Genomic DNA, 22,994 nt, shown 5'->3' with positions numbered 1-22,994 from the left:
GCAGCCCAGGACGTCTCACCGGAAAGAAAACTTCATTTGGCAATTTTTTAAAATTCCCAAAGGTCAGAAAAAAGTAAATGCAAGATACGTAACTTGCCTTATATGTCAAGATAGACTGTCCAGAGGGACCGACAAAAAATACAGTTTCGGAAACTACACAATGCATCGCCATATGACTAGGTGGCATCCTAACAACTACAGTGCTGCACAGTTTCGGAACGACCTAGATAATCTCCCTATTATGGCCAGAAGATCTGTTGTACCGGAAGTAACGGGACCAGAGGGCAGGGAGATGGTGCTAAATATACAAATGAGATTTGGTGATGTAAAACACACCTGCGCATTTTGCGATGGATTCATTTCCTACGGAGAAAAAAGCATCACTCTGATCAACAGAGCTATTGACTATCATATGCAAGTTTGTCCGAAACGCCCAAAATAATAAATACTTCTTTTTTTTGTTTTGTTGCTCCTGTTGAGCCCTTTACAATGAATCGTTTTCATTGCCCCCTCCAAGAAAAACCCCAAAAAATATAAAACTGTTCCGAAAAATTCAAAAACAGTAAAAAAATGTTCAGAAAAATAAAAAAAAAAGTTCTTTTCAGAACTACCTCCCCGTTATTAAAAAATTGGTACAATATTTGGAACTGTGCCAACCTCTATTTCTCTTAGTTCGCTTCCTAGTTCGCTCGCTGGTACGCGAACTGGAAGCGAACCAAAAACAGTAAGTATAAGGGAAGGAAACACACACTTATGTTAAAAGAAAGACAGCTATAGGGGAGTAAACTAGAGATACCATTACCCGTAATCCACTGCTGATGATGTCACATATTACATCATTCATGACATGCTCAGTGACATCATCAGCAGAGGATTGCGGGTTTTTTGGCAACATGCCTTATCCACGGTTTAATAACGCTGCCTTTTGCTTTATATAAGTTTTCAAATTGTATGAAATATATACCAATAGGTCGTTATGAACCTTTAGGTAGTGCTTTTCTTCATGAGGTCTGGTCGCTTCCATACACATACAGATGTTTCAAAGATGATCAAGAAGTTTATCTGAATGGAGAGGAATGCACTGAGACGCCAGATCATTCACTAATGTGTAGGCACATACAGTTACACGATTCATGCAACAAACACCGACCAAATATGGCTTGCGTGTTGCAAGGCACGCCAGTTCCTGCTATCATCCCCACGTTCAAGTTGTTGGAAAATGGTAGTTATTTGATGCTCAATAATGAAGATTGTTCTGAGTTAATTAAAAGTATTCCTTTTATCGTAACAGTAAGTGAACGGGTTATTTGCTGCAGAAATGTTCTATTTCCTCCCACACATGAACATAGGGAGTTTTCAATCTGGCCACAAATACCAACCTTGGGACACGTTTCAACGGCATGGCAAGAATAAGAGCTCTTTTGTCTCAGAGAGAGGTGGCCTTGAGTTCGGCCCGTGAAACTTTCGTACTTCACATAGCGAACACCCGTACACAGGTTTGCCTTTCAATTTCAGCAACATGTTTCCGACTATCTTTAACGCATCCTCCACAAAATCCCTGGCACACTTTTTTAAAGTTGTTACCAGTGGTCTCGTGACTTCATTTGAGAAAATCTTTGGAGTCATCCCTGCTTCCTTTCATTGTATTTTCTGCACTCTGGTTCGTGGATTGGCATTTTTACTTGCATTACCAGCGGACGCTCTTGTGCTTTTTTACATTTTTAAATATGGATGTCCCTCCTATGCAACCTCCGACCCTGCAGCTGCTGACACTGTTCCGCAATCGCATGCTAGAATATTATGGCACAATGCCGTTGGCGATATTAAGCACGGCATATGGATTATCTTTTCGGTTCTCCTACTTCACCTGTGTCCAGCCTGTATTTCACTGCCTGACCTGTGATTTCGATTGGGCCATTGATTTGTGTCTCTGCGGACCGGTTTCTCCTGACGTCGACTTTAATCAGCTGATGACTCCTATCATTACTCACAAGTTGGTTTGTCCTGGCGAAAGGATTATGGCTGTGGCATTGATGCATGGACTACTTGGTCCCTGGAATTTACTGGCGGCAGCACAGTCTTTCTTGGAACAGAGCTTTCTTGAAAACCCACCGAGCTGTCCTCTGATGGTGATAGAGGATCCGGTGCTGGGAGAGCACGTATGTTCTTTTCCGCTTTTAAATTGGATGGCTGAACTGTTTTCGGATGAAGACGGTGACTTCCTATTGGAGGCTGTTGCAGCTTATTTTGCATACACAGTTATGTCATAGACCTTTTTCATGTTTGATATGCTGAGTACTAGCATTTCATTGACAATTCATTGACTTATTTGTCAAGTTTTTATTATTTACCTTGCCTATTGGCTTAAGACTCGATAAAGTACTTGGCTGTTTTATTTTTCTTTAGCATTAAATTTTCCTAGTTTTTAATGCTTTACCTTGCGGACCGTCCACATATAAACTTGCAATCTGCTCTCATGAGATGGCACTTCTATTATCTTATTCAGTTCGTTTCCGGATCATGAGGAGGTGTCATCTAGGTCCTGGATATCTTTACACCGTGTTAAGTTAGCATGGGCTCATTACCGGTTTAAACGCCATTTTTCCTTTTTTGCAACTTCTGCACACGACACTTAGTTGTTGCTTTAGCTTTCCACCTAGTAGTTCATCGTGGTTTACATGAGAATAATATGTTATTGGTCTACTATCTGCTTTACTTGTTAAACTATATCTGTACAGCGAGTGCTAAAGTTTCAAGAACAACACGATACAGAATTGTTATGAGGTCTGATCTCCACGACTTCATACTCATAACATAAGTGCAACTTCTGCCAATTCTGGGCATGAGGCGGGTTTTATATTGCTTTGCCGAACACACATACACAACAGTTGATGCGGTTCACATGAAGAGAGAGCTGGTGTATGCTGATGTGATTCCTTCAAATCTAAGACACTAAAGTATGGGCACGCCCTAAACCAACACAAAGAGACCTTCTTAGCAAATAATATAATATGTGTATTAGGGAGGGTGAGATATAAGCAGCCGCGGGCCGTGGAGGGAGTTACGATGGGGCAGGGAGGCGGGGAGGGGGAGAAGCAGGGTGGAGCCCTCTCTACCTTGCCCCTCCCCCTCCCCGCCTCCCTGCCCCACCGTAACTCCCTCCACGGCCCGCGGCTGCTTATAAGTGTTGCTAACTCTTATTCATTTACAGCATGTTAACATACTGTCACCATTCGCTTTTTATGTACTAGTAACTATGCTGGTAATTTTGCTACTGATAATATGTGTACTTGTATTCTCCACCCTGCTTCTCCCCCTCCCCGCCTCCCTGCCTCACCGTAACTCCCTCCACGGCCCGCGGCTGCTTATAAGTGTTGCTAACTCTTATTCATTTACAGCATGTTAACATACTATCACCATTCACTTTTTATGTACTAGTAACTATGCTGGTAATTTTGCTACTGATAATATGTGTACTTTTATTATCTAAGGTACTACGCCTGAGAAGACGGCATTAGTAAATAAACATTTCAAATACACATCTGTTCTTCTTAACTCCATGTTCTGGTTTCTAAGAAATCTATAACGACCGACTGTTCATGAGTTCCACGTATCCTGAGGTACTATAAGTTCATATTCTGGATTGTCTAAACATTGAGAGTTTGTTATATCCAATGTGACACTGTACCTAGCTTGCTAAATAGTTTTTGATTACTAACGTGAGTTTTGGGACACCCTAATTCGCCGAGGTTCCAATCCTCTGTCCACAGTTCTGTGTGAGAACAGAAACCCTGCGACAGGGGCACCCCCGACCCTTGCTGGAGCTTCATCACACTTGCGATACAACTCCAGCAATGCATTCGCCGAGGTTCCAATCCTCTGTCCACAGTTCTGTGTGAGAACAGAAACCCTGCGACAGGGGCACCCCCGACCCTTGCTGGAGCTTCATCACACTTGCGATACAACTCCAGCAATGCGCCACCTTTACGGCACAGATACATCACGCATCTGTGCTGTTTTTGCCCCATGATGCGCCGCATTGTAAATGCAGCACACCATAGGTGAAGGAACAGCGGCACAGAATGACTAACACATCCCTGGTGATGCGCCAGTCATCATAAATGTATCCCTATGCTTCTTATCTTGTTAGAGATGAACCGCCATATGTATCATCAAAGTTATTTGCATTTCCTAAATAGCGAACTTTAAGGAATAAATAGCGATTCTTTACCATTCCTAGTTTGCGATGAGCTATTTGCTAATTAGCCGAATGTAGCCCAATGAAGCCCAATGTAGCCCAATGTAGCCCAAAGATGGCCGCCAGACACACAAAAAAACAAATGTAGCCCAAATATCAGCCAGATGTAGCCCAACTATAGCCCAGTGACAGAATGACCAATCAGCTTCGCAAACCTCCGTTACGCGAAGCGGAGCGCTGTTACAGATATATATCTTTTTTTGAACGTTAATTTCTCAAAATCCACTGGAGCACATATATTGAGACCTAGCAAAGGCACATCGGGCTACCAGTCCCTAATATTTTGCCAAGTTTCGTGCAAATCCATTCAGCCGTTCAATTATTATTATTATTATTTTTTTTTGCCCCGCGGGGCCCTTTTAAAACCTCCACATCAAACCTAGGGGGTCAGCGAGGATCTACTATGCCCCCTTATAGTTATTTCCCCCATTGTTTTGACCTCCTCTTGTCTCTCGATCCTACCGAGAGACAAGATGGCGGCCGCTACGGACTGTTTGGAATGTTGACAGACGCCGGAGAACCAATCAGCTTCGCTTCACAAAGCTCCGTTGCGCGAAAAGTCCGCGAACCAGTGCGCTGCCCGGTCCGCTGTTACAGATATATATCTTTTTTTAAACGTTAATTTCTCAAAATCCACTGGAGCACATATATTGAGACCTACAAAAGGCACATCGGGCTACCAGTCCCTACAATTTTGCCAAGTTTCGTGCAAATCCATTCAGCCGTTCGGGCTAAAAGTGAGGCCAACCGCCCTATGGAAAACTCAATGTTAAAAACACGTTTTGGGACCCCCCTTTTTTCTCGGCCCCCACTGGACGAACCCCCCCCAAATTTTCAAGGGCTGCTCAGAAACAAAATGTGCCATTTTCCTGAAAATGTCAGCCAATTCCGTCCACAAACGCCAAAGTTATTAGACATAGAATTTTCAAAAAACCCATAGAGAAAAAATCCTAACTATATATACCTACTGGCGACCGCCAGTAGGTAATATATATATATATATATATATTACCTACTGGCGACCGCCAGTAGGTAATATATATATATATATATATATATTACCTACTGGCGGTCGCCAGTAGGTATATATAGTTAGGATTTTTTCTCTATGGGATTTTTGAAAATTCTATGTCTAATAACTTTGGCGTTTGTGGACGGAATTGGCTGAAATTTTCTGGAAAATGGAACATTTTGTTTCTGAGCAGCCCCTGGAAATGTGGGGGGGGTTCATCCAGGGGGGGTCGAGAAAAAAGGGGGGTCCCAAAACGTGTTTTTAACATTGAGTTTTCCATAGGGCGGTTGGCCTCACTTTTAGCCCGAACGGCTGAATGGATTTGTACGAAACTTGGCAAAATTGTAGGGACTGGTAGCCCGATGTGCCTTTTGTAGGTCTCAATATATGTGCTCCAGTGGATTTTGAGAAATTAACGTTTAAAAAAAGATATATATCTGTAACAGCGGACCGGGCAGCGCTCCGGTTCGCGGACCTTACGCGTAACGGAACTTCGCGTAGCGAAGCTGATTGGCTCTCCGGTGTCTGCAAACATTCTAAACAGTCCGGAGCGGCCGCCATCTTGTCTCTCGGTAGGATTGAGAGACAAGAGGAGCCCAAAACAAAGGGGGAAATAACCATAAGGGGGCATACTAGATCCTCCCTGACCCCCTAGGTTTAATGTGGAGGCTTTAAAAGGGCCCCGCGGGGCAAAAAAACCAAACATTTTTTTTGTTTTTTTTTTCGTGGGTAGCGCCCGGTACGCGTACCGGGAAGCGGTCGGAGGAGCGTACTATGAGGAGAAAAGAAAGACAGGGTATAAACATTTTGGCAATTTTGTTATAAATGGAAGGTAGTTCTGAAAAGAACTGTTTTTTTATTCTTTTTCTTTTTTTTAATGAATTTTCTGAACAATTTTTTTTTATTTTTGAAAACTATTTTGTGTTTTTTTTGGGTTTTGTAAGGGGGAAATAACAAAAAAGCAGGGTTAGAACATGTCTCAACAGGAGCAAAAAAAAATAAAAAGGATTCATTGTTTTCTCATCTTGTAGCATTTATGATTTTCTCCAGCTCGGTTAATCAAAGTAATACTCTTCTCTCCATAAGCAATAGTTCCTCCACAATATATACAAACTATTTTGTAGTGTGCAAAAGGAGCTTGAATATTGGGGATTATTTCTCGGCCTTCTGGTCCGGCGAATGAGCTTTGTCCCCTGTTGGTGCTGGGGATGACATCTGGGGGGTTGGCAGCAAGATCCCTTACTTGTGCTTGGGAAAGATTATTAGGATGCCATCGCTCCATATGGCGAATCATTGTATGATTGCCAAAGCTGTATTTCTTGTTGGGGTTGCCACGAGAAAGTATATTTTTGCAAATCAAACAAGACACCTGGGGTGCGTTGACCTTCTTTTGTCCAGGTGGAATTTTAAAGAATTGCCATATGTAGTGCTCTTTAATATGGCTCTGCCTTGGTGTTTCTGGCAGGAACTGCCTTACTTGCTCTTCCTCCTCCTCCTCCTCTTCGTCCTCATTATCTTCCTCTCTACCAAAGTCCAGTGTTGGTGGTGGTCCTTTTGGTGGTGGTGGTGGTGGTGGTTGCTGAGAAGCACCAGCTGCAGCTATTACAGAAGCCATTGTGAAAAATAGGTCTTGCTCTCTGGAAATAGAAAGTAAGAATGAGGTAAAAAGAAGGAGGGGTTTTCATCATTTGAGAAAAAAAAATAGTTCTAAACCAATGAAAAGTGTTATTTTTAGGTCACATGACCAAGCCTAACAACATTATGAAACCAAAAGTGAAATGAACCAATGAAAAGTGTTATTAACAAGTCACATGACCTCTCACGCTTATGTTACGCGCTGCGGAACGCGCCCCGGATAGCTTCCGGGTCGCTGCGCTTCGCGCCTTGGTCCGCGCCCCGGAGCACTTCCGGGTGCGCTAACGCGGTACGTCATAAGACGCATTACGCGGTAACGCGATACGTCGCGCTTTCGCGACGCGCCGCGGATCGCTTCCGGGGAGCTGCGTTTCGCGCCTCGGTCCGCGCCCAGGAGCACTTCCGGGTGCGCTAACGCGGCGCGTCATAAGACGCATTACACGACAACGTGATACGTCACGCTTCCGCGACGCGTCACGATAATGATTTCTAACGTGGCAGTTGCGCAAACGGACCGTTTACCGGTTCGCGGACCGGGTCGCGGCATCAATTTGAGCTAACGGAAAGCTTCCCGGTTCGCGGACCGGGAGCGAAACAAAAAAAATATTTAAAAAAAATTATTAATAAACATATAAAATATATTTTTGGATTTAAAGAAGAATACATTTTACAGCTATAGGTATTAGCTTTTAAAAAACCAATGAAATTCACTGAAAAAACCATAGGTTATAGACCATATATAGTTAGGAATTAGCATTTACAAAACCTTGAAAATTCACTGAAAAAACCATAGGTTATACACCATATATAGTTAGGAATTAGCATTTAAAAAACCTTATTTTACTCACACAAAACCATTGAAATTCCATATATAGTTAGTTGTACTAACTATATATCGCGCACCCGCAATCCACTGCTGATCATGTCACATATTACATCATTCATGACATGGTCAGTGACATCACTGATGACATCACTGATGACATCTCAAATGACATCACTGATGACATCACTGATGACATCTCAAATGACATCACTGATGACATCACTGATGACATCTCATTTGACATTACTGATCACATCACTGATGACATCATTCATGTGATAATACGATGAACCTCTTCAGACTCTAATATAACCTTAGATACACTCAGTGTAAACAGACACTCACAGACTGTCACTCATCCATGGAGTTACTTACACACCTAGTCAGTCATGCAAAGAATCAATCACACCTCCATTTTCACAACTATACAGTTATACACACCTTACTTATTCAAACATATACTAAAACATATTTACTCACTTATACAATCCTGGATACAAGTGCACAATGATCCATACAGCCACTCACACATTCACTGGCTCTTATGCACAGTTATTTATATATGTCAACTCTCACATGTACTGTATTTTACATATGTACTTACTTTGACATGTAGCACTGAAATATATATTCACTCACCAATACAGTCATGCACACAGTCAACCGCCCATACAGCTGTTTCCACATGCACTTTTGAACCCATACATCTATGCACAGAGTCATACACCTCCCAGCCACCCACACACACACTCAGTCTCCCATACAAATGCTTGGGCAACCAATCAATAACCCATATAGTTACTCATATAGCTACTGATCAACACATGCAGCAGTTTACAGAACAACAGACATAATGATGCACAAATTAAGACAGTTTAGTCACTAACCCACGCACTCAGTGAGACACATTTAACCACTCACTCATACAGTCAGTCATGCACCTACTAAATCCTTCATCCAGACACTTATACATCCACTCATTCTTAAATATGTAAGACATATTTTAACTTTACAGAAAAATACAGTCACTGGATGTTGTCATCAGTGATGTCATCAGTGATGTCATTTGAGATGTCATCAGTGATGTCATCAGTGATGTCACTGACCATGTCATGAATGATGTAATATGTGACATGATCAGCAGTGGATTGCGGGTGCGCGATATATAGTTAGTACAACTAACTATATATGGAATTTCAATGGTTTTGTGTGAGTAAAATAAGGTTTTTTAAATGCTAATTCCTAACTATATATGGTGTATAACCTATGGTTTTTTCAGTGAATATATATATATATATATATATATATATATGTATATATCACACTGGATGGCTCGATTTTCTCCCCAGTCGGCGCTGCAATGTGGTCGCGGTATTCCTGCGGACGAGCCCGCCCGCTCATTAATTCAAACCAGGTTTCCTTCAACAAAGGATGTCGTGGAGTCGCGACGAAATCCAAGAATAATTCACTAGGTTTACATGAAATCCGTTTTTATTTTCAATCCATGTGAGTCAAAATTAAGGCAAAAACCAACGCGTTTCGACAGCCTCCGCTGTCTTGGTCACGGTTAGTTTGGAAACAGTGTAGCCACAAACTTATACACTTAGTTCAGTGTAAAGGAAAAACACAATCACTCCCCTAGGGGCGTCACCACCCATCACATGATCATTATGTCACCATAATCCACTCTAGGAGTTGTGGGAGATGTAGTCCATTCAAATTACATTACATTATATTTTTAGCGTTTTTCTGACTTTTAACATTTAACATTTTGGCATTTAGCAATTAGAAATATGAAGCTGGTCAACCTTATATTGTGTTGTGTTTCGCCCTCCAGTGGGCTTTATGATTGTTGCCACTGATTTTGCGCACACAATGTCAGTTGAACCCAGTACATATGATGACACCGTGAGTAATGGTATTTGGGATGTCAGTTACCGCCCTCCAGTGGGCACTAATATATATGGTTATTTGTTTATGATTCTTACATGTTTGTATTTGTTGTGATTCTTGGTGGTAGTGATTGTATTTGACTTATGTGTGAAGTTTACTCCTTATAAAACAGTATGTGGCGTTGCAATCTGTGAAAAGATGTGAAAATTAAATTAAAATCAATTTAAAATTAAAAGCAAGGCATGATGCTACCTGTCGGAACCATTTAAAGGGTCACAGTTACAGTCTCTAAGTAATGTTTACAGGTGTATATAAAGTTCTTCAGATTGGTTCAGACCAAAAGGGGTCATTGTCCTAAAGTTCAAGATGTGTCTTGACTCTTTTTGCCGGAGATGTTTTTCATTATGGCCGCCTCTGTCCGACAAGGTCATTGTTTCTATGCCCCAGAAACGTAAAAGTTTCCAATCACCGTTGTGGTGGGAGTCCATATGCTTTGCCACAGCATTACTTCTGTCTCTGTGTGTCGTGGCACGGGCATGTTCCAGGATCCGTTTTTTGAGCTCGCAGATTGTGCTGCCTATATACCTAAGTTTGCAAGGGCATTCAATCATATAGATTGTATATTGGCTGTTGCATGTAATGCATTCCCTGATCTCTCATGTCTTTTTGTTTGGCATCATTATTTCTCTTGTTGGTTTCGCAATTTCGCAAGCTTTGCAATTATAACATTTTACAAAACCCTTGGTTTTTAACCAGATTTGTTTTTGAGAAGGTTTTCTGTAGTGACTATGAATCAGTTGGTCTTGTAAATTTCTTGCCCTCCTGTAGGTGATAACTGGATGGGTACCCATTTTTTTGCCAATTACTGGATCTAATTGTAGAATTTTCCAGTTTTTTTTCAAGATCTGATTGATTTTCTTTGATTCTTGGCTATAATTCAAGATCAATCTGATTGGTTCGTCTTCTTGTTTTTTCTGTTTATTTTGTAGACACTCAGTTCTGGTTTTTTGGTTTGCTCTCTCCCAACATTTTTGGACCATTTTTTTATTGTACATTCTTTTTTCAAAGCGTGTTTTGGTTATCTTGCTCTGTTTTTTCCATTCTTTTTCCTCACTACAAATTCTTCTCAAACGGAGAAATTCCCCGTATGGTATACTTTTTATGAGTGATTGTTGGTGGAAGCTCGTGGCCTCCAAAGTTGCATTTGTTGCGGTGGTTTTCCTGTGAAGCGTTGTTTCGATACAGTTATCTTTTATGTAGACTTCAGTGTCCAAAAAGGTAGCTTTTGATCTGTGCATGGAGTATGTAAACTTTAAGCATGATGTATTGCTATTTAATATCTCAAAGTATTCCAGAAATTTAGCCTCACTGTTATTCCACACTATGAATAGATCGTCAATGAATCTTTTCCATATGACGATGTGTTGGGTGTATTCTGCATTTTCCTTGCTCAAAGCTTTTGTTTCTTCCCACCAGCCCATAGCCATGCAAGCATAGCTTGGGCTGAAGGAAAAGCCCATCGCTGCTCCATTTTTTTGACGGTATATTGTATCCCCGAAGAAAAAGATATTGTTTGTGAGTGTTAATTGAATCATGGTCAAAAGCATGTTGTTGTGATCTCTGTAATGGATGTTGCGTTCTTGAAGATAGTATTTACATGCATTCACACCCAAATCATTGTCTATGTTGGTGTATAGTGCCGTTACATCCATGGTGATCATTAGGAAATTCGGTTGCCATGTCAGTTCTTTCAAGATGCACAAGAATTCCGTGGTGTCTTTTATGTATGATTTAAGTTGTTGTACATACGGATTTAGGTAGTGGTCAATATAATTGGCTAGAGGTTCAAATAATGACCCTTTGGCTGACACAATGGGCCTGCCTGGTGGTTTTGTGGGATTTTTATGTATTTTGGGCAAGAAGTAGATTGTTGCCATTTTCGGGAAATCGACTGTTAAATATTTCTTTTCATCAAAGTCCAATAAACCATCTGCTTCCCATCGGTTCAATTGGTGATCAAGATCTCTTTTGATTTGGTGAAGGGGGTTTGTGTTCAATTTTTCATAGTATTCATTTTTACTCAGTTGTCCTGTGGCTTCTGCGGTGTATAAATCCCTGTCCCAGAGGACCACGTTTCCCCCTTTATCAGCTGTTTTGATTTCGAAGCTTGGATCCTTCTTTAGCGACATTAAAGCTTCTCTTTCTTTAATCGTTAGGTTGTCACGACTTTTGGTTTTTGTGATCTTGTATAGGTCGTGGGTCACTGCTTCCTGGAACATGTCAATTTTGTTGCCCGGAGTGAGTTGAGGATAAAATTTGGATTTGGCCTTCATTTGACTAGTTCCTGCTCCCAATTGTTTTATTACTTCATGTAAGGCGATCTCTGTGTCTTCCTGCTCATTTATGTTCAGTAAGGCTAAGTATGTATCCGCCTCTTTCACAAGGAGGGTTGAGGTTGGTTTAGGTTGATTTTTTGTAACTGATGGCTTGTCTCCTTTTTCCATGAAGAATTTGGCCAATTTTATTTTTCTTATGTAAAGGTACATATCTATTCTGGTTTGTGCCATGTCCATTCTTTGAGTTGGACAATAATTGATTCCTTTTTTCAAGAGTGATATTTCTGCTTCTGTAATTTCTCTTTTGGCGAGATTGATTATTTGCAATTCTTCATCTATTTGCCCTTCTTTTGTTTCATCCCTCGTGTTTCCGTGCCTATTTTTGTGTTTACACTTGTTTCCCCTTCTGCTCCTCCTTGTTGGTTTTTTTGAGGTTTCGATTGCCATGGTCTCCCTCGGCCTCTTCCTCTGCCTCTGCCTTGTGTGAATCTCTGCGCCCCCTGTTGTTGTTCCCACTGGCGTTGGGTGAGAACGAGGCGCATATCCCCTAAAAAAGCCTTTTTTAGTGGGTCTGATATGATTTCATCATCACTTTGTTCAGTTGAGGCTAAGGATGAGACACTCGAGGAGGATATATTGGGGTTTGTTGGTTGTTGTTTGTATGAATCATATTTTCGGGCAAACGTGAAGATTCGCCCTTGTTCATAATCTTCAGCGTCGCGTAGAAATTTGGATTGTTTTCTTTGTCTTACTACTTCCTCATGTTTTTCTATTTGTTTGCTCAAATCTTCTTTGAATTTTGTCATCTCCGGGTTCAATTTTAATCCATCAATTTCTTTTTCTAGGCTACTGAGTTGATCTCTTGCTTTGTCCAAGGCAATCTCTATATGTTTTACCAATATTTTGATTGATCCTAAAGATGAATTCAGCGAGTGTTCTCCCCACTCTTGTAAAAGGTCATTTGTTATGTCTTGCTGTGTGGGCATTAAAAGATTGCGCAGTCCCCTGGGGACTCTTTCCACTTCCAGGTATTTTTGTAGTGTTATGAGTTCCCATGATTTATTTATTTCTTTTTTGTTCAGTTTTTCCCACGACCTAAGTTTTTCTTTGACGTAATTTTTCCTTTGTTCTCTGGCAGTCTCTTTAGGTTTTTCAGTGTTTCCCCTTTGACACATAGTTGTTATTAGTTCCTTCCTTTTAGCATCACGCTTTTCCATCTTATGCTTATTTTTGACACACTTTTTATTTTGGATAAATCTGTGTTTCCAAGAGGTTGCTCCCTTGAAAATTCACGCTTGTAAACCTGAGTTTGTGTACTTGGAATTTCTTGTCTTTTAAAATGAAGATCGAAAACAGGTATTTGCGCTAAGTCTGTTCACAAACGTAGCCCTATCCCTGATTTGGGGATAATCTGTTGGCACAGTTCGTTTGGAGCGCTTATACTATAATGTCTTGTAAAAGACAATTGCCACTTAACCGGATTGCCACTATAATGTGGTAACGTTGTTTTTTAATCAACAATTTTGAAACAGTTCTGAAGCAAGGAGACTGCAAGCGTACTCGGGGCACACACTCTTACCTCGGTTTCCCGTGGCTGGAGCGGCACCGCACTCTTCCGCCTGTAAATCTTCCTCAAATCATTTGTTTAGAGTTTGTTCCGGTGAGCGCCATGGGGAAATGAAATAAATCACACTGGATGGCTCGATTTTCTCCCCAGTCGGCGCTGCAATGTGGTCGCGGTATTCCTGCGGACGAGCCCGCCCGCTCATTAATTCAAACCCGGTTTCCTTCAACAAAGGATGTCGTGGAGTCGCGACGAAATCCAAGAATAATCCACTAGGTTTACATGAAATCCGTTTTTATTTTCAATCCATGTGAGTCAAAATTAAGGCAAAAACCAACGCGTTTCGACAGCCTCCGCTGTCTTGGTCACGGTTAGTTTGGAAACAGTGTAGCCACAAACTTATACACTTAGTTCAGTGTAAAGGAAAAACACAATCACTCCCCTAGGGGCGTCACCACCCATCACATGATCATTATGTCACCATAATCCACTCTAGGAGTTGTGGGAGATGTAGTCCATTCAAATTACATTACATTATATTTTTAGCGTTTTTCTGACTTTTAACATTTAACATTTTGGCATTTAGCAATTAGAAATATGAAGCTGGTCAACCTTATATTGTGTTGTGTTTCGCCCTCCAGTGGGCTTTATGATTGTTGCCACTGATTTTGCGCACACAATGTCAGTTGAACCCAGTACATATGATGACACCGTGAGTAATGGTATTTGGGATGTCAGTTACCGCCCTCCAGTGGGCACTAATATATATGGTTATTTGTTTATGATTCTTACATGTTTGTATTTGTTGTGATTCTTGGTGGTAGTGATTGTATTTGACTTATGTGTGAAGTTTACTCCTTATAAAACAGTATGTGGCGTTGCAATCTGTGAAAAGATGTGAAAATTAAATTAAAATCAATTTAAAATTAAAATTAAAAGCAAGGCATGATGCTACCGCGACCACATTGCAGCGCCGACTGGGGAGAAAATCGAGCCATCCAGTGTGATTTATTTCATTTCCCCATGGCGCTCACCGGAACAAACTCTAAACAAATGATTTGAGGAAGATTTACAGGCGGAAGAGTGCGGTGCCGCTCCAGCCACGGGAAACCGAGGTAAGAGTGTGTGCCCCAAGTACGCTTGCAGTCTCCTTGCTTCAGAACTGTTTCAAAATTGTTGATTAACAAACAACGTTACCACATTATAGTGGCAATCCGGTTAAGTGGCAATTGTCTTTTACAAGACATTACAGTATAAGCGCTCCAAACGAACTGTGCCAACAGATTATCCCCAAATCAGGGATAGGGCTACGTTTGTGAACAGACTTAGCGCAAATACCTGTTTTCGATCTTCATTTTCAAAGACAAGAAATTCCAAGTACACAAACTCAGGTTTACAAGCGTGAATTTTCAAGGGAGCAACCTCTTGGAAACACAGATTTATCCAAAATAAAAAGTGTGTCAAAAATAAGCATAAGATGGAAAAGCGTGATGCTAAAAGGAAGGAACTAATAACAACTATGTTTCAAAGGGGAAACACTGAAAAACCTAAAGAGACTGCCAGAGAACAAGGGAAAAATGACGTCAAAGAAAAACTTAGGTCGTGGGAAAAACTGAACAAAAAAGAAATAAATAAATCATGGGAACTCATAACACTACAAAAATACCTGGAAGTGGAAAGAGTCCCCAGGGGACTGCGCAATCTTTTAATGCCCACACAGCAAGACATAACAAATGACCTTTTACAAGAGTGGGGAGAACACTCGCTGAATTCATCTTTAGGATCAATCAAAATATTGGTAAAACATATAGAGATTGCCTTGGACAAAGCAAGAGATCAACTCAGTAGCCTAGAAAAAGAAATTGATGGATTAAAATTGAACCCGGAGATGACAAAATTCAAAGAAGATTTGAGCAAACAAATAGAAAAACATGAGGAAGTAGTAAGACAAAGAAAACAATCCAAATTTCTACGCGACGCTGAAGATTATGAACAAGGGCGAATCTTCACGTTTGCCCGAAAATATGATTCATACAAACAACAACCAACAAACCCCAATATATCCTCCTCGAGTGTCTCATCCTTAGCCTCAACTGAACAAAGTGATGATGAAATCATATCAGACCCACTAAAAAAGGCTTTTTTAGGGGATATGCGCCTCGTTCTCACCCAACGCCAGTGGGAACAACAACAGGGGGCGCAGAGATTCACACAAGGCAGAGGCAGAGGAAGAGGCCGAGGGAGACCATGGCAATCGAAACCTCAAAAAAACCAACAAGGAGGAGCAGAAGGGGAAACAAGTGTAAACACAAAAATAGGCACGGAAACACGAGGGATGAAACAAAAGAAGGGCAAATAGATGAAGAATTGCAAATAATCAATCTCGCCAAAAGAGAAATTACAGAAGCAGAAATATCACTCTTGAAAAAAGGAATCAATTATTGTCCAACTCAAAGAATGGACATGGCACAAACCAGAATAGATATGTACCTTTACATAAGAAAAATAAAATTGGCCAAATTCTTCATGGAAAAAGGAGACAAGCCATCAGTTACAAAAAATCAACCTAAACCAACCTCAACCCTCGTTGTGAAAGAGGCGGATACATACTTAGCCTTACTGAACATAAATGAGCAGGAAGACACAGAGATCGCCTTACATGAAGTAATAAAACAATTGGGAGCAGGAACTAGTCAAATGAAGGCCAAATCCAAATTTTTTCCTCAACTCACTCCGGGCAACAAAATTGACATGTTCCAGGAAGCAGTGACCCACGACCTATACAAGATCACAAAAACCAAAAGTCGTGACAACCTAACGATTAAAGAAAGAGAAGCTTTAATGTCGCTAAAGAAGGATCCAAGCTTCGAAATCAAAACAGCTGATAAAGGGGGAAACGTGGTCCTCTGGGACAGGGATTTATACACCGCAGAAGCCACAGGACAACTGAGTAAAAATGAATACTATGAAAAATTGAACACAAACCCCCTTCACCAAATCAAAAGAGATCTTGATCACCAATTGAACCGATGGGAAGCAGATGGTTTATTGGACTTTGATGAAAAGAAATATTTAACAGTCGATTTCCCGAAAATGGCAACAATCTACTTCTTGCCCAAAATACATAAAAATCCCACAAAACCACCAGGGAGGCCCATTGTGTCAGCCAAAGGGTCATTATTTGAACCTCTAGCCAATTATATTGACCACTACCTAAATCCGTATGTACAACAACTTAAATCATACATAAAAGACACCACGGAATTCTTGTGCATCTTGAAAGAACTGACATGGCAACCGAATTTCCTAATGATCACCATGGATGTAACGGCACTATACACCAACATAGACAATGATTTGGGTGTGAATGCATGTAAATACTATCTTCAAGAATGCAACATCCATTACAGAGATCACAACAACATGCTTTTGACCATGATTCAATTAACACTCACAAACAATATCTTTTTCTTCGGGGATACAATATACCGTCAAAAAAATGGAGCAGCGATGGGTTTTTCCTTCAGCCCAAGCTATGCTTGCATGGCTATGGGCTGGTGGGAAGAAACAAAAGCTTGGAGCAAGGAAAATGCAGAATACACCCAACACATCGTCATATGGAAAAGATTCATTGACGATCTATTCATAGTGTGGAATAACAGTGAGGCTAAATTTCTGGAATACTTTGAGATATTAAATAGCAATACATCATGCTTAAAGTTTACATACTCCATGCACAGATCAAAAGCTACCTTTTTGGACACTGAAGTCTACATAAAAGATAACTGTATCGAAACAACGCTTCACAGGAAAACCACCGCAACAAATGCAACTTTGGAGGCCACGAGCTTCCACCAACAATCACTCATAAAAAGTATACCATACGGGGAATTTCTCCGTTTGAGAAGAATTTGTAGTGAGGAAAAAGAATGGAAAAAACAGAGCAAGATAACCAAAACACGCTTTGAAAAAAGAATGTACAATAAAAAAATGGTCCAAAAATGTTGGGAGAGAGCAAACCAAAAAACCAGAACTGAGTGTCTACAAAAAATAAACAGAAAAAAACAAGAAGACGAACCAATCAGATTGATCTTGAATTATAGCCAAGAATCAAAGAAAATCAATCAGATCTTGAAAAAAAACTGGAAAATTCTACAATTAGATCCAGTAATTGGCAAAAAAATGGGTACCCATCCAGTTATCACCTACAGGAGGGCAAGAAATTTACAAGACCAACTGATTCATAGTCACTACAGAAAACCTTCTCAAAAACAAATCTGGTTAAAAACCAAGGGTTTTGTAAAATGTTATAATTGCAAAGCTTGCGAAATTGCGAAACCAACGAGAGAAATAATGATGCCAAACAAAAAGACATGGGAGATCAGGGAATGCATTACATGCAACAGCCAATATACAATCTATATGATTGAATGCCCTTGCAAACTTAGGTATATAGGCAGCACAATCTGCGAGCTCAAAAAACGGATCCTGGAACATGCCCGTGCCACGACACACAGAGACAGAAGTAATGCTGTGGCAAAGCATATGGACTCCCACCACAACGGTGATTGGAAACTTTTACGTTTCTGGGGCATAGAAACAATGACCTTGTCGGACAGAGGCGGCCATAATGAAAAACATCTCCGGCAAAAAGAGTCAAGACACATCTTGAACTTTAGGACAATGACCCCTTTTGGTCTGAACCAATCTGAAGAACTTTATATACACCTGTAAACATTACTTAGAGACTGTAACTGTGACCCTTTAAATTGTTCCGACAGGTAGCATCATGCCTTGCTTTTAATTTTAAATTGATTTTAATTTAATTTTCACATCTTTTCACAGATTGCAACGCCACATACTGTTTTATAAGGAGTAAACTTCACACATAAGTCAAATACAATCACTACCACCAAGAATCACAACAAATACAAACATGTAAGAATCATAAACAAATTACCATATATATTAGTGCCCACTGGAGGGCGGTAACTGACATCCCAAATACCATTACTCACGGTGTCATCATATGTACTGGGTTCAACTGACATTGTGTGCGCAAAATCAGTGGCAACAATCATAAAGCCCACTGGAGGGCGAAACACAACACAATATAAGGTTGACCAGCTTCATATTTCTAATTGCTAAATGCCAAAATGTTAAATGTTAAAAGTCAGAAAAACGCTAAAAATATAATGTAATGTAATTTGAATGGACTACATCTCCCACAACTCCTAGAGTGGATTATGGTGACATAATGATCATGTGATGGGTGGTGACGCCCCTAGGGGAGTGATTGTGTTTTTCCTTTACACTGAACTAAGTGTATAAGTTTGTGGCTACACTGTTTCCAAACTAACCGTGACCAAGACAGCGGAGGCTGTCGAAACGCGTTGGTTTTTGCCTTAATTTTGACTCACATGGATTGAAAATAAAAACGGATTTCATGTAAACCTAGTGGATTATTCTTGGATTTCGTCGCGACTCCACGACATCCTTTGTTGAAGGAAACCTGGTTTGAATATATGTATATATATATGTAAATTCACTACAAAAACATAGGTTTCAGGGGCGTTATAGTTAGTTGGACATTTTGCTCATACAAAACCATTGAAATTCCCCCGTTATAGTTAGTTCAGCTAACTATAACTTGCGTGCATGCAATACACTGTTGATGACATCACATATTACATCACTCATGACATGGTCAGGTACATTACTCATGACATCACTCATGACATCTCAAATGACATCACCGATAACATCCTCCAGTGAATGTGTGTTTTTCTGATTTTTTTATATATATATATATATATTCACTGAAAAAACCATAGGTTATAGACCATATATAGTTAGGAATTAGCATTTAGAAAACCTTATTTCACTCACACAAAACCATTGAAATTCCATATATAGTTAGTTGCACTAACTATATATCGCGCACCCGCAATCCACTGCTGATGATGTCACATATTACATCATTCATGACATGGTCAGTGACATCACTGATGACATCACTGATGACATCTCAAATGACATCACTGATGATATCTCTTTTGACATCAATGGTCACATCAATGATGATATCATTAATGTGACAATACAATGCATCTCCTCACACTTTAATATAACCTCTGTTACACCCAGTGTTAACCACTTGGATGCTAAGACATGTCCAACGATTTCAATGTAATTTCCATTGAAATGAATGGGCACTCCATGACGAGCTGAGCTCGTCATGAGCGTCCAAGGGGTTAAATACAGAGTATAATTTTTGAAACCATTGACACACCAATACTAGTTACTACATACGCACTCACTGATTCCTACGTCTACACACACATTCACTCATTCACCCATACAATCATTCATACATACAATCACTCATCTTTACAACACTATCATATGCACTCATACACCTATACAGACACTCACACTCTGCCACTCATCCATGGAGTTACTCACACACCTAGTCAGTCCTGTAAAGAATCAATCACACTTCCATTTTCTAATCTACACAGTTAAACATAGAGTACCTTACATTTTCAAACATATACTAACACATACTTACTCTCTTATAGAATCACTGATACAAGTACACATTGATCTGCACAGAGTCACACACCTCCCAGCCAGCCATACACACACTCAGTCTCCCATACAAATACTTGTGCAACCAATCAATAACCCATATAGCTACTTATATAGCTACTGATCAACACATGCAGCAGCTTGCACAACAACAGACATACTGATGCACACTTTCAGACAGTTTAGTCACTAACCCGTGCATTTAGTAAGACGCATTTAATCACTCACTCATACAGTCAATCACGCACCTACTAAAACCTTCATTCAGACACTTATACATCCACTCATTCTTCAATATGTAAAACATATTTAAACTTTACAGAAACACATAATCACTGGATGTTGTCATCAGTGATGTCATCAGTGATGTCACTGACCATGTCATGAATGATGTAATATGTGACATCATCAGCAGTGGATTGCGGGTGCGCGATATATAGTTAGTGCAACTAACTATATATGGAATTTCAATGGTTTTGTGTGAGTGAAATAAGGTTTTCTAAATGCTAATTCCTAACTATATATGGTCTATAACCTATGGTTTTTTCAGTGAATTTTCAAGGTTTTGTAAATGCTAATTCCTAACTATATATGGTCTATAACCTATGGTTTTTTCAGTGAATTTCATTGGTTTTTTAACAGCTAATATCTGTAGCTGTAAAATGTATTCTTCTTTAAATCCAAAAAGATATTTTATATGTTTATTAATAATTTTTTTTTTAAATATTTTTTTTTCTTCGTTCCCGCTTCGCGAATCGGGAAACTTCCCGTTAGCTGACCTTGATGCCGCGAAATAGACCGCGAGCCGGTAAACGTTTCTTTACCGCAACTGCCGCGTTAGAAAACAACATCGTGACGCCTCCCGTCCACATGACGTTTCGCGTTGTCGCGTGATACGTCATATGACGTGCTACGTTAGCGAACTGGTACGCGAAGCGAGGCGCAAAGCGCAGGTTTCTGGAAGCAAACCGGGAGGCCCTGCAAAGCGCGTAACGTAAACACAGCAGGTCATGTGACTTGGTAATAACACTTTTCATTGGTTCATTTCACTTTTGGTTTCCTAATGATGTAAGACTAGGTCATATAATCTAAAATGAACACTTTTCATTGGTTGAGAACTATTGTTTTTCCCAAATGATGAAAATCCCTCCTTCTTTCCTCACTCTGACTTTCATCATTGTGAGAGAAAGACCCTTTGTTACCAGTGAGCAATGGCTTCTTTAGTAGCTTCAGCTGGTGCTTCCCCACCACCTCCACCACATCCAAGGAAGAGTGGACCACCTGCTGAAGTTATAATTCAGCAAGAAGAGGAAGAAGAGGAACAGGACGACGAGCACGAAGAGAGACACTTTTTGCCTGAGGAGCCCAGGAAGATCTGTTGTACCGGAAGTAACGGGACCAGAGGGCAGGGAGATGGTGCCAAATATACAAACGAGATTTCGTGAAGTAAAACAAGTCTGCGTACATTGCAGTGGATTCATTTGCTACGGAGAAAGAAGCATCACTCTGATCAACAGAGCTATTGACAATCATGCTCATGTTTGTCCGAAACGCCCCAAACAATAAATTCTTTTTTTTTTTTGTTGCTCCTGTTGAGCCCTTTACAATGAATCGTTTTCGTTGCCCCCTCCGAAAAAAAAACCAAAAAAATATAAAACTGTTCAGAAAAATTCAAAAAAAGTAAAAAAATGTTCAGAAAAATAATAAAAAAAATATAAAACAACAAAAACAATAAAAAAAAAAAGTTCTTTTCAGAACTACCTCCCCGGTATTAAAAAATTGGTACAATATTTGGAACTGTGCCAACCTCTATTTCTCTTAGTTCGCTTCCCAGTTCGCTCGCCGGTACGCGAACCGGAAGCGAACCAAAAAAACAGTAAGTATAAGGGAAGGAAACAGACAGTTATGTTAAAAGAAAGACAGCTATAGGGGAGTAAACTAGAGATACTATTACCCGTAATCCACTGCTGATGATGTCACATATTACATCATTCATGACATGCTCAGTATGTATGGAAAGGGGCAGATTTATATTAACTAGCACATCCCCAGAGATGCACCAGTTAACGTGCACCGCTGCTCTGCCACCCACGGTCTGCCGCATTTACAATCAGATAGGACAAAGCTGCATCAAAACCCTGCGCCTGCTTGAAGCAGGCATAGATCTTGACGCAGGTAGGCTGAAAGCTAAAGCAACAACTAAGTGTCGTGTGCAGAAGTTGCAAAAAAGGAAAAATGGCGTTTAAACCAGTAATGAGCCCATGCTAACTTAACACAGTGTAAAGATATCCAGGATCTACATCAGTTTGGGGTTCACAAACCTGGCAGATACAAGGCACTGAGGCTTTGCACCGTGCATATCTCATCCCAAATCATATGTTGTTTGTGAATGAAACAATTTCCCAGACCAAATGCTTTGGATTGGCTACTTCTAAAAAATTAAACACCCCTACTATCCCGGAGTTAGAGGAATATGATGGTTGGAGTAATTTTACTCGGTTGTCCATTAAAAATTTACAGGCCCTACTCCATAATTCTTCCTTTAACATTTCCAGTATAAATCCAAAAGGTTGGCTGCTTTGGCAACGTGCCTTATCCACGGTTTAATAACGCTGCCTTTTGCTTTATATAAGTTTTCAAATTGTATGAAATATATACCAATAGGTCATTATGCACCTTTAGGTAGTGGTTTTCTTCATGAGGTCTGGTCGCTTCCATACACATACAGATGTTTCAAAGATGATCAAGAAGTTTATCTGAATGGAGAGGAATGCACTGAGATGCCAGATCATTCACTAATGTGTAGGCACATACAGTTACACGGTTCATGCAACAAACACCGACCAAATATGGCTTGCGTGTTGCAAGGCACGCCAGTT

This window comes from Lissotriton helveticus, chromosome 8, assembly GCF_964261635.1.
Source record: "Lissotriton helveticus chromosome 8, aLisHel1.1, whole genome shotgun sequence".
NCBI lineage: Eukaryota > Metazoa > Chordata > Amphibia > Caudata > Salamandridae > Lissotriton > Lissotriton helveticus.
The sequence above is the reverse complement of the archived record's forward strand: the minus strand, read 5'-3'. Positions refer to the sequence as shown.